Here is a 16,416-nt window from a genome sequence, read left to right on the forward strand (position 1 = left end):
GTGTGTGTGTGTGAAAGGCTCTCAAATACAAGCCCCCTTCATTAAATCGAATTAAGATCCAGCACCCAGCAGATTAATTTTCTTTGACTCTCCTTTTTTCCCTCCCTCACCTTTTCTTCTCCTTCTCTGAACGTGGGACAAAAGCAGCTGTGAGAGCACTCTGAGATTGCGGAGCTTGCAGAGTGCAGCTCGTGCAGTTAATCCTGCTGTGAGCACGGCCATGTGGACAGCATTCCTGCCATTTTCTCCTCTATTACCAGATCACCGTAATTAAGTCTTCAGCATTAATAGGCAGTCCAGTCTGGACAAGAGAGAGTGCTAATCTACAGCAGCTTCCTGTGGCTACTGGAGCTGGTGGGCGCTCAGCAGGCTGATCCGTACTTGTGCTCAGTGCTGACTAGGACCTGATGACGGTCAAATTTCTCACACTTATAGTACAACAGATCCATGCCAACACAAATAAGCCATTAACAATGTAAAGCCCTTTGATAAGCCATGTCTAAAAATGTGACTTCGGTCAACGTACCCTGCCAAAGGTCACATATTTACTTACAAATCTGTCCAATGCAGTTGGTTGTAACATCAATAACATGACCTTGACCTAGGCCATCTTCAATTAAGCTTTACTTACTGTAATTGAATGCTTATAATTGTAAGGTAACTCTCAAAATAAATTATCATTACAATGCAGAGAATATACAGTACAGTTGCAAGACCAAGTGAACTCTTTGGAATTGCCTGGAATTTTGCATTAATGACTAATATAACATAAATTGGTCATTATCTCAAGTGCAATTATAGACCAAGAATCTAATTAAACAAGTAACACAAACAGTTCTTCTGTTCATGTCTTTTATTGAGCACACTGAGTAAACATTCAGGGTGCAGGCTAGAAAAAGTAAGTTCTGTGTTAATGAATTCTAGTACAACAGCTCCATACAATCACAAATAAGCCATCATCAATGTAGAGCACGCCGATACACTGCATCCAAAAATATGTCTTCGGCCACAGTTTGAATTAATTTAAATAATAAAGCTGACAAATGCAGTCGGTCATTATGACAATAGCAAGACCTTGACCTAGGCCAACTTAAATGAGCCTTCGCCATTTAAGCATTTAGCAATGAAAATAATAAATAAAAAACAAGGAAATAAACGTTGTTTTTCTTTTCCATTCACCACAAATGCAGGCCGAATGAATCCTCGCAAAGCCATATTTTCAATACCACTGGTCACAAATCGTCTGAAGCACCACTCACAGACATTTCATCCACAGACTTGGGAGACATCATTTCCTGCAAGTCTGAAATCCCATCATCTTTAAGATGGACGGTCCGGCCCCGGCTGTGAACCTTTTCGCATTCACTTTGGCGAATGAGCTGATTGCTTTCCAACTTCTTTTTACCACTCCAGAAAAGAAGAAAGTGAAGCGTGTGAAGTCTCCGAATGTGTAATACTGTACCATGCATGAAAGGAAAACTATGTGAAGTACATTAACAGGTCTGGTGTTTGTCATTATCTGTGAAACAAAAGAATGCTTGAACTGAAATGGACACAATGCAGACCCACCTATCAAACCGTTGAAGGAGTCACATGTACAGCTGTTACGTTTAGGTCTGTCAGAGTTTAAGCGAAGGTCTTCAGGATTTAAACCATTAGACGCAGTGAGATGAACATTACGGCGATCTGCGTCCAAATCTCAACAAGCTGTCTGTGTTACAACAAACATGCCTGTGTCTCAGAGGTGGGAGGTAGCTAGTTATATTGTCTTATATACATGCAGTCAATTAAATATTTGGTGGATTTATATTTCACATAATACTTTTATACATGATACTTTTATACATGATATACATTTTTATGTATAATTTCCTGATGTTGCATTGAAAACATTATCTGTACTGCTTTGCCATTGATTCTGTGATATTAAGTGAATTTGTGGATGTTTTCAGTTTCATTCTTGAAGTCTTGACATCTTTAGCCAACAACATCAACATAATTGTTGTATATATGTTTTGCTATTGATCATTATCTTTAGTAAATGTCGTACTATAGCAGTTTCCAGAGTGAGATTTTTCAGTTTAAATCCCTTTCTGATGATGTATGCTGAGAAGGGAAGAACTCAAAGAATGTTTAAGAAACCACAAGCACCTTGGGTGAAGGACAGTTGTGGTAAGTGTCATAATAAATCACCATTATAATGCAGAGAATATATAGTCGCAAGGCGAAGTAGGTGAGGTCTTTAAAAGTAACTGTATTCTGCATTGATTAACAACAATGGCGGTCTGATTGTCATTTAAGTTAATTAAACACAAACATATTTTAACTAAACTAATAACACAAACAGCCTTGTCATATCAGAAAAACAGTCATGGTTTCATTGAGCACTGAAGATTTAGTAAACATCCACAGTGCAGGCTAGAAAAAGTGAGTGAACCTTTGTGCTAATGACTTCTCCACGAGTTGGCAAACTGGCAACTGGGAGATTGGAAGGGTGGCTTTCACAGGTGCTTTGCCCATTAGATACAGGCCCACAAGAGAAGGTTACATGCTGACACATCTGTTCTTAGCAAGAAAGAGTGCTTAATGTTTTCAGATAATGATAATGTTAATGTTTTGTCAGAAGAATGTCAGAAGTTAATGTTTTCAGAAAATATTATTCAGCAATCATTTATTCTGGAAAAAATTCTGGAATTATCTAGATGTTCACAGGACCCTTATAAAAGAATCACATTTTATGAAGATATAATGTGTGATGGAGTAAGGTGAACGATAAAAGAAATAAAGAAAAGAGTGAAAAGGGGACAGGGAAAGACAGTGTTGCTGCACAATTTTTTAATCACCACACCACTCTAGCCATCTAACCTTTTCAGGGTGTTTGACTTCATTATCAGTTTTGCCGTCCCCTATCCCTTCATCACAGGACCACAAGGCTGCCGTCGGCTGGATATTTGAGAGAGCGAGAGAGCGCCCCTCATACAGAGGGGCTAGGGAGGGAGGCGGGCCCCCTTTGTGGATCATTGGCAGATAATGGACTCATTAGCCCGAACGTAGTTTAAAAGGCTCTTGCTCTCTAAACAAACAGAGCAGGCACTGAGGAGATGGACTTAAGGGCCCAACATGGTGGGAGAGATAATGAGCCCCCACCTCCAGCAGCCCACTCTGTTTAGAGGCCTACCAACGGGCAGCCTTTTCTAACCCAACTATTATTCCACCCCCATCAAGGCCAACCCGGAGGACCGCCCAACTGGCAGCTCACTTCAAACTCAACCTTCTCACTACACTTCTCATCTCTCCTGACAGCCGTGTACAGCTCAGAGTAGGTGCTGGACTGAATATTACCTAACAGGGAACAGGCGGCCATTTTGTAGGATCACTCTCATGTGGAACACCTGCAGTCCGTCCGCTGGGAAAAAAAGAAACAGGGAAAAAAAGAAGTTAAATGGTTAGTCCAAGTTAGATATTGCTGAGGCACATTTACGAAGAATTTGGAAATAACATCCAGGCACACTGCTAGAGGCCAGAGGAGAAACCCTTGAAATGTGGCATTAGCTCAGACACACTTGAGCAGTCGAGTAAAAATCAAAGTCGCTCTCTTCCTTGCTATCCTATAGCAACATGTGCAGTTGAAGTCCTTGACCATGAACACGGAGCGATCGTATAAGTAGGAACAGACAGAAAATTCCTTTTTAATCAGCAAGAGTTACCACAGGGCCCGACCATGCAACAATTGAGACTGCCACAAGATTTACTGTGAGAAGGACGAAGGAGCTACTCCCATTACAGAATGTTTTCCTTTGTTTGCCTTTATTAATGCCAATATATTACTCTAAAAAGCAGGGGTGCATTACAACCAGAGCTGTACCCGGGGATAATAAATGGAAGCATTGTGAGGGCCTGAACGTTTTTGTTCATCTCCAGCTGCTTCCCTGCTCATCACGCAGCGAGCTAACATGAAACACACTCACGCTACAGCCTCATTTCAGAGACATCTGTCATCCATTAAGGACACCGGCCTCGGCCTCTGAGGGATGGGGTCCGATCTTTCATGTCCTCCAGAGAGTGTGTGTGTATGTGTGTGCGTGTATGTGTGTGTATATATGTTGTGGTTTTTGGTGGGGGGGGTCTCAAACTAGACACAGTTCCTTTAGGAGGCTAATGCCAGCCCTGAAGTTCTGGAGCCCAGGGCAATGGATCCAGTCACAGAGCACCTAGGTCACTGGGGAACAACATTACATGGGTAACTCTCAGGACCCCTTTTCTCCCAGAGAAACATTTATGACTAGAACAAGTCAGCTCCACCAGTACAAACACCTCCTTCCTCAGTGACAAGGGTAGGTCAGTCTTGTGGCAATCTTGAGAGACTGGTGGCATTACTAGAATCGTACAGTGCAGAAAAAATAAATTAAAAAAATAATTTAAAAAAAGGCACAGAGTTGATACACTAGATTGATATGCAGGGTTGGGAGGGTTACTTTAAAAATGTATTCTGTAACAGATTACTGATTACCTGTTAACCAAAAATGAAACTGCAATGTAATCCAAGAGATAACTATATTTAAGTAACGTTATCAGATTACTAGTTTTGCATTCATTTTTTAAAGCCACACATGCAAATAAAGACCAAGCATACTTTTTTATGACATGTAACTGTCCTGTGTATTTACACCAAACACCAATCTCATCTCAATCTCATCATCAAAATGGGAACTTGGGAAAAAGGAAAAATCTTTTTTTCCAAAGTTAATGTAAAAACACTAAATAAATATTGTAAAAAAGGAAATGATGTTCAAACATTCGGCTGAAACAAACTAAAGTTGCGTTCACATGCTAGTCGGAAGATCTTACTTCCCCCGTGTGACATCAGAATTGCAAGCATGAAAAACAGTCTTGTCATATACATCATCCATATCATTTACCAAGCTTTTTTTTGCTAATGGTGTTATACTGCATGTTCTTTCTTTTGTTAAATGAATCAGGTAAACAGTAAATGTGCATTTCAGTGCACTGAAGTGTGCAACTCTCTGTAACTTCAACACTCTGTGAACTTTAACAATCAATAGTACATGTAACTTGACCAGGAGTGGCCAAACATTTGCATATGACTGTAACATAGGTTTATCATTGAGAAACATTTCCAGAGCTCTTCCCCTGGGAGTCTAGTATTACTGACAGTTATTATAAAAAACCTGGTTTGGTAAATCAGTGTCTAATAATGTTAAATCAGGTGAGCTGGTGACGGTCTAACAAACCCACCCCTTGCTGAGCGTGTCCAGGAGAGATCTGTCCTAGGGTTAGATCTAGGGGTTAGATCTGTGTCCTAGGAGAGACTAGCTCACACTGTCTCAAAATGAGAATATGTACAAATATGTACAGGCACATGTGCAAATGTGTGCATGAAGGCTGGGTGAATACGGCCAAAACTAATAGTAACACGTGTGTGTGTGTTCAGGTTGTGGTAGGTGTTGGTGGTGTGACCAGTTTAACAGCATGCACAACTATACATCAGGATCCATTACAGACGTAAGGGGTCTAGTTGCCATGCCACTTCCCCAGTCCCAACGGGGCCCCAGTCACTGCTGTGATAAGCAGGTGTGAAAAAAGAAACTTAGCGTTAGCATACAATTAGTGAGACGATTTCGGGAGGTATCCCATTACATATAAGACAACACGACACAGGAACGTCTGGTAAAAAAGTGATTTATCTGAAAACATCACTCCCAGGAGTCTGAAACCCTGTAAGGGATAATGGCGCTCCAATTTTAGAATGAAAAGCTAATCAGTAGGTGGTGCATTGGCTCAAGCAAGACTAGGCACTCATATCTAAAACACCATGTACCAACTCTACTGAAGCCCAAACCACTCATAAAACATGATAACAGAGGCACATGAACCAGGCTGAGCTCATGGAACCATAGACTGTTTTTTTACTGTCTGAAATAGCCAGTATGATGAGAGCATGCTAGCATTAAAGCTGCCATAGAATAAGCTGCACAGTTGATATACAGAGCACACCATCCAGGGGCAGTGTGCGGATGTCTTCACCCAAACACACTTCTCCCTCTGTCTCTCTTCTCCTCATAGCACACATGCACATACATACACAATGGATATGTAGGAGACACACTTCATTAATCTCTTCGACACTTAAACCGCACCGCGGCCTGTTGTAGCAACACGCTTACTTTTATGTCAGGTGAAAGTGACTAATACTGAGACCAAGCACCCGAAATCCAAAATGTTCATCATCATCCACAAGTAATAATTTACACGGCTTGTAATTTTCATACCGTCTTCTTTGCCTCTGACCTCTCCAACCACTGCACCTCATTCTTGTCTCGTAAAATGGAATTCCCAGTATGTCAGAGCACATACTTCTTCTTCTCCAGTTGACGTTTTAAAGCACCGCTCCGGTCTATTTTGACTTGCTGCAGTGTTCACAATCAAAACTTACATATAGGTCACTAAAAATGTTCTGCTTTAAAGGTCTTCTGACAAAAAGCTGCTTTCTCCTCTCGGATTCACTCACAGTTAGCACAGTTTTAAGGGAGACGTCTGAACAGAGATAAAAACCAGGTGGTGGCCTGCCCTTCTTATATAAGGGTGTGGTTTACTGGTGAATGGAAGTAAAGGAGCATTTTCCCGCAAATGTAAACATTAGCGTGAGATGAATCTGGAGTCATGTCAGTTTCTTAGAATCTGGATCGGACAAAAGCAAACAAGCAAGCATTCTCACTTCATGTTCTCTTGGTTCCCGTCCAATCAGCAATACCTCAGCAAAGCCAAAGCTATTTTTAATAGGCAAAACACAAACTCAGTGTCATGGAGACAATTAGAGCAGTACTCACTAACTAAAACAGTAGAACTAGAACATTACATAAAAGCTGTCCATCCCACCTTGTCTGCTTCACATTGTCAGCTTCCAGTCTGCAGCTCAAAGTATTTATAGAGCTGATAAATATCAATGTGGGAGTGTTTACAGTACTTAATAATGCTCTGAGAATGACTCAGCGCATCCTTCTCTCAATGTGGTCTGCTTCAAGCCACCAAATGGAGACATACACACTGATACAGCACTCAGGCTCCGGTGAGGTGGGATATCAGACATGTGAATTGTAGTGGAGGTGGGGGGGTGGGCGAATCACAATGGGCAGGCGGCCCTGGAGGAGGTCATTAAGGCCAGGCACAGGCAGCACAGTGCAGGAGTCAACAGCCCAATGATCCACCTGGCACCTGGGCCCCAGACGGCCAGGAGGAAATGGAGCCATTGGGTGGGAGACAATCCAAAGGTTTGCTGCTGGGAACCGGTGCCCCTTACCCATCACCCCTGTCTGCTCCAGCAGGAACGTCTAGGCTATCAGCATGCTATGACATCCAGGCCAGATCCAGATCCATACTCCACCCCCGCGGCGACTGGCTGTAGAGATAAAAGAGCATACAGTAAAACATTGCATTGCATTTAACAGCATTTGAAGGTTTTGGTTAGATAACAAAATTATGGAAATGGGGTTCTTGGAGTGATTCGATAGAAGAACCAGGTTTTACATTGTTGAAGAACATTTACAATTACTTCCTTACCCCTTGTCACCACTCAAAGAACCCTATGTAGCACCTTTATTTTAAGAGTGTACTAGTGAGAAAAGAAGTCATATAAAATGACATCGTGCTTGTCATCATCTTCAAAACCTGTGGCCTCTGAGGGTCAAACCTCACATCATTTAGCTAATGTTAAAGTTAAAGGCGTCTCGGGCCATGGTCTCCTTTCACAGTATAGATTTTCTCCACAGGGTGGAGTGAGAATATTAGCTTGGTTTGAAGGAACGTCCACACACTAAGGTCCTGCTTGCTTCAGAGGACTGTTCAGTTTGTCACCGCAATTGGGTCTTATTTCTGTTGGGGCCCTGCACTGTCGTGCCGAGATCGATGAGAGGGATTTCCACTCCATCTCCCAGCATCCCTGCCGGTGCAGTAATGGCCATGCGGAGACATCAAGCACATTCCAAGGCCTGGCCCAATTACGGGCAGATGAGGGGCAGATCTCTTTGTTTAAGAACAAAGCCAGGAGTGACACAACTGCTCTTTAAATGGAGCTCGCAGCCATGGTGGTAGAGGACCCAGCAGGAGGGGGAGGTGACCAGCTGGTTATAAATATCTATTTGGTCAGTTACTGGAAAGAAAATTTGCAGGCTGTTCATGGTAGAGTGATCCAGGTGGTAGGCCGTTGCAACACACTCCAACGAGAGAGAGAGAGAGAGAGAGAGAGAGAGAGAGAGAGAGAAGAAAAACAACACAACCTGTTTAAGGTAGACTTTGCCAAGAAGAAAGAATCTGACATATTTTATCACAGAAATATATATATTCTTAAATTGCATTTGCCATCAATTTACTGCTAAACCGTTTAAAGCAATCATCTCTGTGCCATCTCAACATGATCTCAGGGATGCAATGCTTTGGTAAACTCATCCCATGCAATGGCTAGAGCTCTGCCATTTCCTTTTAATAGTGATGGCACATCACAGAGCAACAGGATTGTTGTCCGACTTAAAATTTTTAAAACATTATTAAAGGTTTTATAAGGGTTTAGTAAAGGAGATAAGCTAATTTGAATAGCCAATTACCCAACCCATACATATTGTCCCATCACAATCAATACTCCTGACACCGGGAGGGTGAAGGCCGACGCAGACCTTCTCCAACACGTGCGCAGCCAGCCACTGCCTCTTTTTCCAAACTGCCACAGATGCAACGGCACTCTGAAGAAAGAGCTGTGTGCCCAGCTCTGATGCTTCAGCCAGCAGAAGCCCGTGTCGGTCAGTATTGGCCAGCATCACACTGAAGAGGAGGAAGTGAGGAGAAAGTTATTTGTCTTTTTTTTTATGTTCTGACACATTTTTGTCCGCTAACTCGTCCCACCATTTTTAAAGCAACTCTTAACCAGCTGTGAAACGTTTGGTCTTGTTTGTGTGTACAGGATTTTGATGCAACATGCACAGCAACCTTTTTTCTGATGAAATTTCATGATACTGTCCACTCGCAACCCCCTTGCAAAAACTACTAAAAAACCAAGCAACCATCTGGTATACCATAGCAACCACACCAAGAAACACCTAGCAACACCCTGGCAACCATCATATACAGTTAAGCAACCTGTTAGCAGCACCCTACCAAATATAAAATACCAACCTAGCAACATCCTAATGACCATTTGAGGCAGAATGGCAACTGCTTAGCAACGGCATAGCAACCACTTGCAACACCAAAGCAACTGTCTAACAACAGCAGCCATAGCAAACCAACAGCAGCCACAGAGCACCCACCTGGGCATCATGGCAACTACTTTACAACACCACAGCAACCGCTATGATCAGCACAGCGACATCTAAGTGACCACCTAGCAACTCCATCATAACCACTTGAGAATTACTTAGGCTGCGTAAGCACTCTGTTTAGTTGATCAAATTTAAACTTAATTTTCCTTTTAAGATCACATTATTTTTTTTATTTCTTTCACATTAAAACTTCAGTTTTGGCTTTGAAAAAGATGAAGACCACAGACTGCCAAACAGAAGCAACATAAAGGGCGTTACATGGATGTTATGACAGCATTAATACCGCTTCTGATCACGGCTGAACTTAGTGAGCTCCAACATTCACACAGCACAATGTGAGCCATTAGTTCTCAAGCTCTTTATGATGTGTCTTGTAGGGAACAGGGCGAAGTTACAGTAACCTGAAGGTGTTTGTCGCCATCTAGTGGCACTAATAAGTCTTTACACACACGACAGAAAAAAGGTGTTCATTTCAAAGACAATTGGCCCTTTGTGGACAAGCATCTTCCCTGAAGTTTTAATCTGGATATATTTACACTATAAATACCTGCTTGTATAAAAGTATTAACTGTGTATTATCTTTAAAATCTTTGAGCCACTTCCATGTATATCTTTGGCAAAACTATTAAATAAAATAAAATGGAAAAAAAACAGCATGACAGCAATATGTATTCAAATTAGCATGAATTAATACTTTAGAATCAGTTTTTGAGAGCTAACCAGACCATAGGATTTATTAGGCTATATTATACCACAGATGAACAAAAATATTTGCTTTCCAAAAAAAGACTCTGTAATTACAAATAAAATGTTATCCAACACCAACTGTGTGAAAGTGCCCCTCAGTTTCTCAATCAACCAATTCACCAAATGTATTTAATAACTGTGATCAACTGAACTACAGAACCCAGTTCTGAACCTATTGGCACCATGCCTAATGCCAGATATGGACTAGATGGTACTAGCAGTAGAACTGTGGGGATAATGGAGGTGCTCTATCCAGTACTTCTGGGATGAGTTGGGGGGGGGGGGGTTGTGGATGAGGCAGGGTGGTGATCATCCAACTTCCTGACTTTACTAATGCTTTTGTCGCTAAATGCAATCAAATCCTTACAGCAATGCTCCAAAATGTAGTAAACAGTAGGGCTGCACTGTCCTGTAGAGACGGTTAAAGTAAGATAAACTCTTTTTTTAATGCCCTTGATTTCAGAAGGAACAATGAATGAGCCGGTGTCACAAATACTGTTGTCCATACAGTGTATGTCATATTTTATTTTAGCGTTTGAGTGGGCTGATTGTGGCGCATTTTAAGTTGGATCTTCTCTATTTTTTTACCATGAGGGTTTACCTAAACGTTAGCCCTGCTAAATCTAAACATCACTAAAATAAAACCTTTCAAGCAATGCGAAATCACCTAAAGCGTCTCAGTAAGCAGCGTGCAATACCTTTGTTAAAAGAAATAAAGTTATTTTATATATCATTCTCTGGACTCCTACCACTTGGCAGTCCTTATCTCCAAAAGGAAAAACTTCAAACCAAAATTCCTCCGGGAGCACAGTGTCAACTCATCCAGGAAGTCACAAATGTGCCCAGACAAACTTAAAAAAAAGCAGGTCTCCCTCACCTCAGATAAGGTCAGCATTCCTGTTTCCTCCAATGGAAAGAGACTGGGCAAAAACAGTATACAGCTGTAACATTTGCTTTACACTTGTCAAAAAAACCTTGATGACTCCCAAACATTTTGGAATAATAATATGTGGACTGATGAGGCAAAAATAAAGCTTTGTAGAAGAGCCATAAATCTGACACCACAGTCCACAATAACAACATTACACCAACAGTCAAACATGGTGATGGTAGTGTGACTTGTCGTAATAGCAAGAACCATGAATTCTGTTCTCTCAACCCAAAGCACAACAGCAAGTCAGCCTTAACATGAACCAAATAAAGGTTCTGACTAGAACCCCACTGGGATACTGTAGCAGGACCTTGAACAAGCACTTTATGCCTGAAAGTCTGCCAATGTGGCTAAATTAAAGCATTGCAGCAAAGAAGATTAAAAAACAAGCTTGCACAAGCAGTTACACTGTTTAAAAGGGAAATGACTTTTTTCATTTAAGTACGAAGTTCATTTAGTCATTCAGTAAGGTCATTTGAAACTGTATGTTGTTTTTTTCTCTGGGTCTTAAATCATATTTTGTATGAAGATCCTAAACCATCTACTATCAAGATGGCAGAAATCACTGATCTGTAACATGCAAGCTCATAATGCTCTGATCATCAGTTTTCTATATGATCCGACCACTGGTATCTGAGATCTGAGCATAAAGTGTCAGAACATATCGAACATCCTTTTGTTATGATCATTTTAACTAATTAAGAATGATGCAGTGATGTTTTGGTAAATGAACGCGGCTGCAGTATGTTGGTAAATGAGTCGACAATACAACCACAACAAATGACAGAAGCATTAGAAGACTAAGGCAGTTCTTTGGCTGGTTAAACTGTTCTTGTATATGGTGGAAAACCATAAAACCTGTGTATGTGTGTCAAAAATAGTTCCATATTGCATATGTAAATACACCCAATGAGCCATAACATTAGTACCACTGACCTATAGTGAAAAACATTGATTATCTTCCTCTGCTGTGGCATCTGTCAAAGGGGAGGACATATTAGGCAGCAGGTGAAAAGTTAGTTTCTGAAAGTGATTAGATAAAACCAGGAAAAATGGTTAAGAATAAGGCTCTGAGCCACTCTGACAAGAGCCAACTGCGATGGCTAGATGACTGGGTCAAAACATCTCCACAACTTCAGGCAGGTCTTGTGAGTTTGTTTCTGGTATGCAGTGGTCAGTAATTACCAAAAGAGATTGAAGAAAGGACAAACTGTGAACCGGTGACAGGGTCATGGGCACCTGAGGCTCATTGATCTGTGGAGGCCCCACATCACAACCAAAAGGATCTGCTCATCACATCTTGGTGCCAGATACCACAGGACACCTTTAGATAGCTTGTGGAGTCCATGCCTCGAATGATCAGACCTGTCATGGCAGCACAAGGAGGGAAGGGGGGGTCTACTTAGTGTCCTCATGTTATGGCTGATCGGTGTATGTATAATACAGTCAAACATCCCTTTTTCAGTACTTCATCACAATTTATATGTTGGAGCTTCTCCTTTGGTTCACCTAGTGGTGATGTCCAACATCTCTAGCAACACAAAAATAAATACTATATAATGTGATATTTATAAGGCCAGTGCAACATCAACATAAATTACATTTTTATTGGAGTTTGAGTGGGCTAATTGTGGTGCATTTTAAGTTGGATTAGTCCCTTTTTTTGTCATGAGGGTAGGCCTGAACGTAACCAGGAATGACCAAAAAAGGGTTTTCTGCTGCTCCACAGAACACAAAGAAACCACCAGAGTTAGAAATGCGTCGCGGTGCCATATTACATTACAGTCAGATGGTACACCCGCAGAGGCAGTGGAGCACAAAGAGATCAGGATTACGAGTCTACAGCCAAGAGAGGGCTTTCGACAGTGCATGGATAAGATTGCATGGCTGGTATCAAGTCATGCTGTGGTTCACCCTAGATGACATTGCAAAAGGTGTCACTCTGTAGGCTCAGTTGCAGGGTCATGCATATTCATCATTTAACCCCCATTTTCAAGCTGCAGGCCTAAACAAAAGTACACATTTGAGAAATTTACATGAGAATTGAAGAGAACCTGATGTTGGTTCTGATGCCCCGTTTCACGAGTTTCTGTCAAATTCTATCTTAGGTCTTATTTCCCTTCTTTATAGTGTATGTTTAGCTACGCAGTACTATTATATGCTTTCACTGGTGTGTTAGCAATATGCAAATGAGATTATTTTAAAGACGATTTAAAGAATTGAAAGAATTTAAAGCTGGAATATAAGTCTGTTTAAATAGGATTTGGTAGTTCAGTGCATTGAGAACAGAAACAAAGTGAATTCATGACAAACAATTAGTACACAACAATGTAACATACCACAGTCTTCCTTACTATATAACAACAGCTAATGTCAGCAAGACAACTTTAAACAGAGTTTCAGGGAGTGCAACTGAAGAATCTCCCCTGGAGTCCACCTTAAACACACATGAGAGAGCGGAGTTGAAGGACTGTCGACAGTAATGAGGTGATGACCTGGTTTCCAGCAATACAGGGGACGGCAGTGAAATGCTTCCGTGCTCTGCCTGGTGTCAGGTAATTACAGGCAGAATCTCTCATCCAGATCGTCCTGCTTGTGTAAGCAGGACTATTAAGCAACTCAACTCTACAATTTGCTGTACTGGAATATACAGTTGTATGTATATACAGTTAAATGCAAAGGTTTTGACACCCCTAGTTAAGAAAGTTTTAAAAGTATTTTTATATTTTTATATTTTACCAAATCAAATCAATCTAAAATTTGCCCAAAAACATCATACTACAGTTTATTACCTGCAGTGGATGTGTACTTATTATTATCTAGAAACTTTTGCATTCAACGTTATTCAGGCTACTGAAATCTACACTACATCTACACTATATGTCCAAATGTTTGTGGACACCCTTTCGAATGAATGCATTCAGCTACTTTAAGTTGAACCCGTTGCTGACACAGATGTGCAAATACACACACAGCTTGTCTAGTCCCTGTAAAGAAGTACTGTCAATAGAATAGGACTGGGCAGATAAACGCAAACCTACTGGTCCCTACTGGCACCTAATGCCAGAAGTTTTTTAGAGGGGTATAAAGCCCCCAGCATTGAGCTTTTTATTTTTTAATTTAATTTTTTATTTTTAGAACCACTGTGTTTGTGACATAATTAAAAAAATCTATAATTTAAAGCAACACTATGTAGAATCTGTACCTTCAAATAACAGCTTCAAAATCACATTTATGCTCAACTGACCTGAAATGGGAAAATAGTGTCATTATCATTGCTACTCTGGGTTTGGATGCTGCTAACTCTCTCAGTTTGTCCAGTAAAACATGTCCTTTAGTGGTGTCATAGCACAAACTCCACTTCCTAACTAAATGGGTAGCCCAGAAGCAAGAAATACAAATGCTCCATAGTGCTGCTTTAAATTCTTTTTTTTTATTTCAGGAGAGGAACAATAACGCTATTCCATGCATAACAAAGCACACAAAATATGAAATACAGTATATACACTTCAAGATTAATGCATGGTATGTCACAGTCACTACCTATCTGCTCACCCTACCTATCTAGCTTGACTTACTGCTCTCTCTTTTTAGCATGTTTGACTTCATTTTTGAGTTCTACCGCTCTCTTGCCCTTCTTCAGTGGTCAACTTCTGACAGTAGGACCACTGTCGGCTGGGTATTTTGGTTGGTGGACTATTCTGAATAACTTTAATACACACTTTTTTTTCAAACAAAGTCTTTAGGCATCATATTATAAATGAATTCTTAATTAACTCTAAAAAGTAGGTAAAAAATGACCTAATTGACATTAACAGCTCCCATTTTAGCTAGTTTCCTGCTTAATTTGACTGGTATGCTCACATAATGAAGACAGCACATGCAGCACAGCACTGATGAGCACCCATTAAAAATGAAAGACATTTCATCGGATACAGGCAACCCAAGACCTCAACGTATACCTTACAAATAGTATGTCTTATTAATGAGACTAGCTGTATTTGAGTTTTCAAAAGAATTGGTATTGAATACAAGCTGTTAAAGCAATGCTGTTGGTTTCTATTTTAGTTGAACACAGAGAGAAATTAAAATACATCATTTACTGTAGCTGTAAAAAGCCAATCATATCTGCTTATCCATTATCAGTTAAACTGAGTCTTCCATAGTATTAACAAAACTATTTTACACAACCATGTTATGTGGATAGATGCACTGTATTAAATTACTATAGATGTGAATATATGTGAATGACTTTACATTGCAGAGTAGCACATGACGTCATTTTTGGGTGCGTAAAGGGAGCTAGCACCCACATCCCAACTGGGACAATACACCCTCAATAATTAACAATGGAGACTTGCCTTTGTTTTGAAAATAAAAAAGTCAGATACTGTCATGCAAATAGGAGCACTGCTTTTTATTCCAACACATATGTGCTGTGTTTCATCAGCCAGACACACTGTTAAGACTGTCCGAGTGTTTTCCATATGTCTGAGCACACTTCCGTTGGATTAGATGTGACAGAGTGACGGGATCTTACTGTGAATTGTGGATGCGAACGTACAAAAATTTATCCATCATGCTTATGGATATGACTTAGCTGAGGCTTCAATATAAGTATTTCTTTCAAGACTGTTAATGGCATGTTAGAAACTGACTGGGTTTTCCACAGAAAGGAAAAAAAATCCAACATGTGTTGCATTTGTTAGGGTACCTGGTCATTGGTAGCCCAATGTGATGTCTCTCAATAGGACCTAGTTCTAGTTACCAGTGTCTCATGTTCAGTTCTCATACACTATTCATTGATGTATCACATCACTCTTGCCCAACTCCAGCTTAGAACCAAACCAAACTCTTTTTGAGTTACGTTACTTTGGCCTTTCTCTTTCTCTCAACTGAATGTGAATTTTGACTATGATCAACTTGTTTGTGGATGTCCTAACCCCTGGAGTTTCTTTTACCTGCAGATGATCTGAAGAGCAGAAGATCTGGCCTATTGTATGGTATGTACACTTTGTGAAAAGCAGCACTGGACTGTTGTTACATGTGGGTATTCATGGTGCGGTGTGTGGAAGATACAGAGTAGTCCTAACCTTCTGTGAACCAACTTTACCTTACATTTACTGGAAAACATTATAGGCATTATAGAATAGATCTAGGAATAGATCTTTATGGACTGAATACGTTCTAAAATTCAATGCAAATGCAATGTTGTCAGTGACAAACAAGAACTTACTAGATGTATGTAGGAAACTAGGAATGTATAGGTAAGTGATATCTAACTAGTCTATTTGACGGTAATTTATATAGAAGAGTTTGTGCATAGAGTTTGTTTCTGATATCTGTAAAAAATATAAAACATTATATATAACATTATAAAAGTGCTAGAACCATTTTTTAGAACCATAA

The sequence above is a fragment of the Salminus brasiliensis genome, chromosome 10, assembly GCF_030463535.1.
Source record: "Salminus brasiliensis chromosome 10, fSalBra1.hap2, whole genome shotgun sequence".
NCBI classification, from domain to species: Eukaryota; Metazoa; Chordata; class Actinopteri; order Characiformes; family Bryconidae; genus Salminus; species Salminus brasiliensis.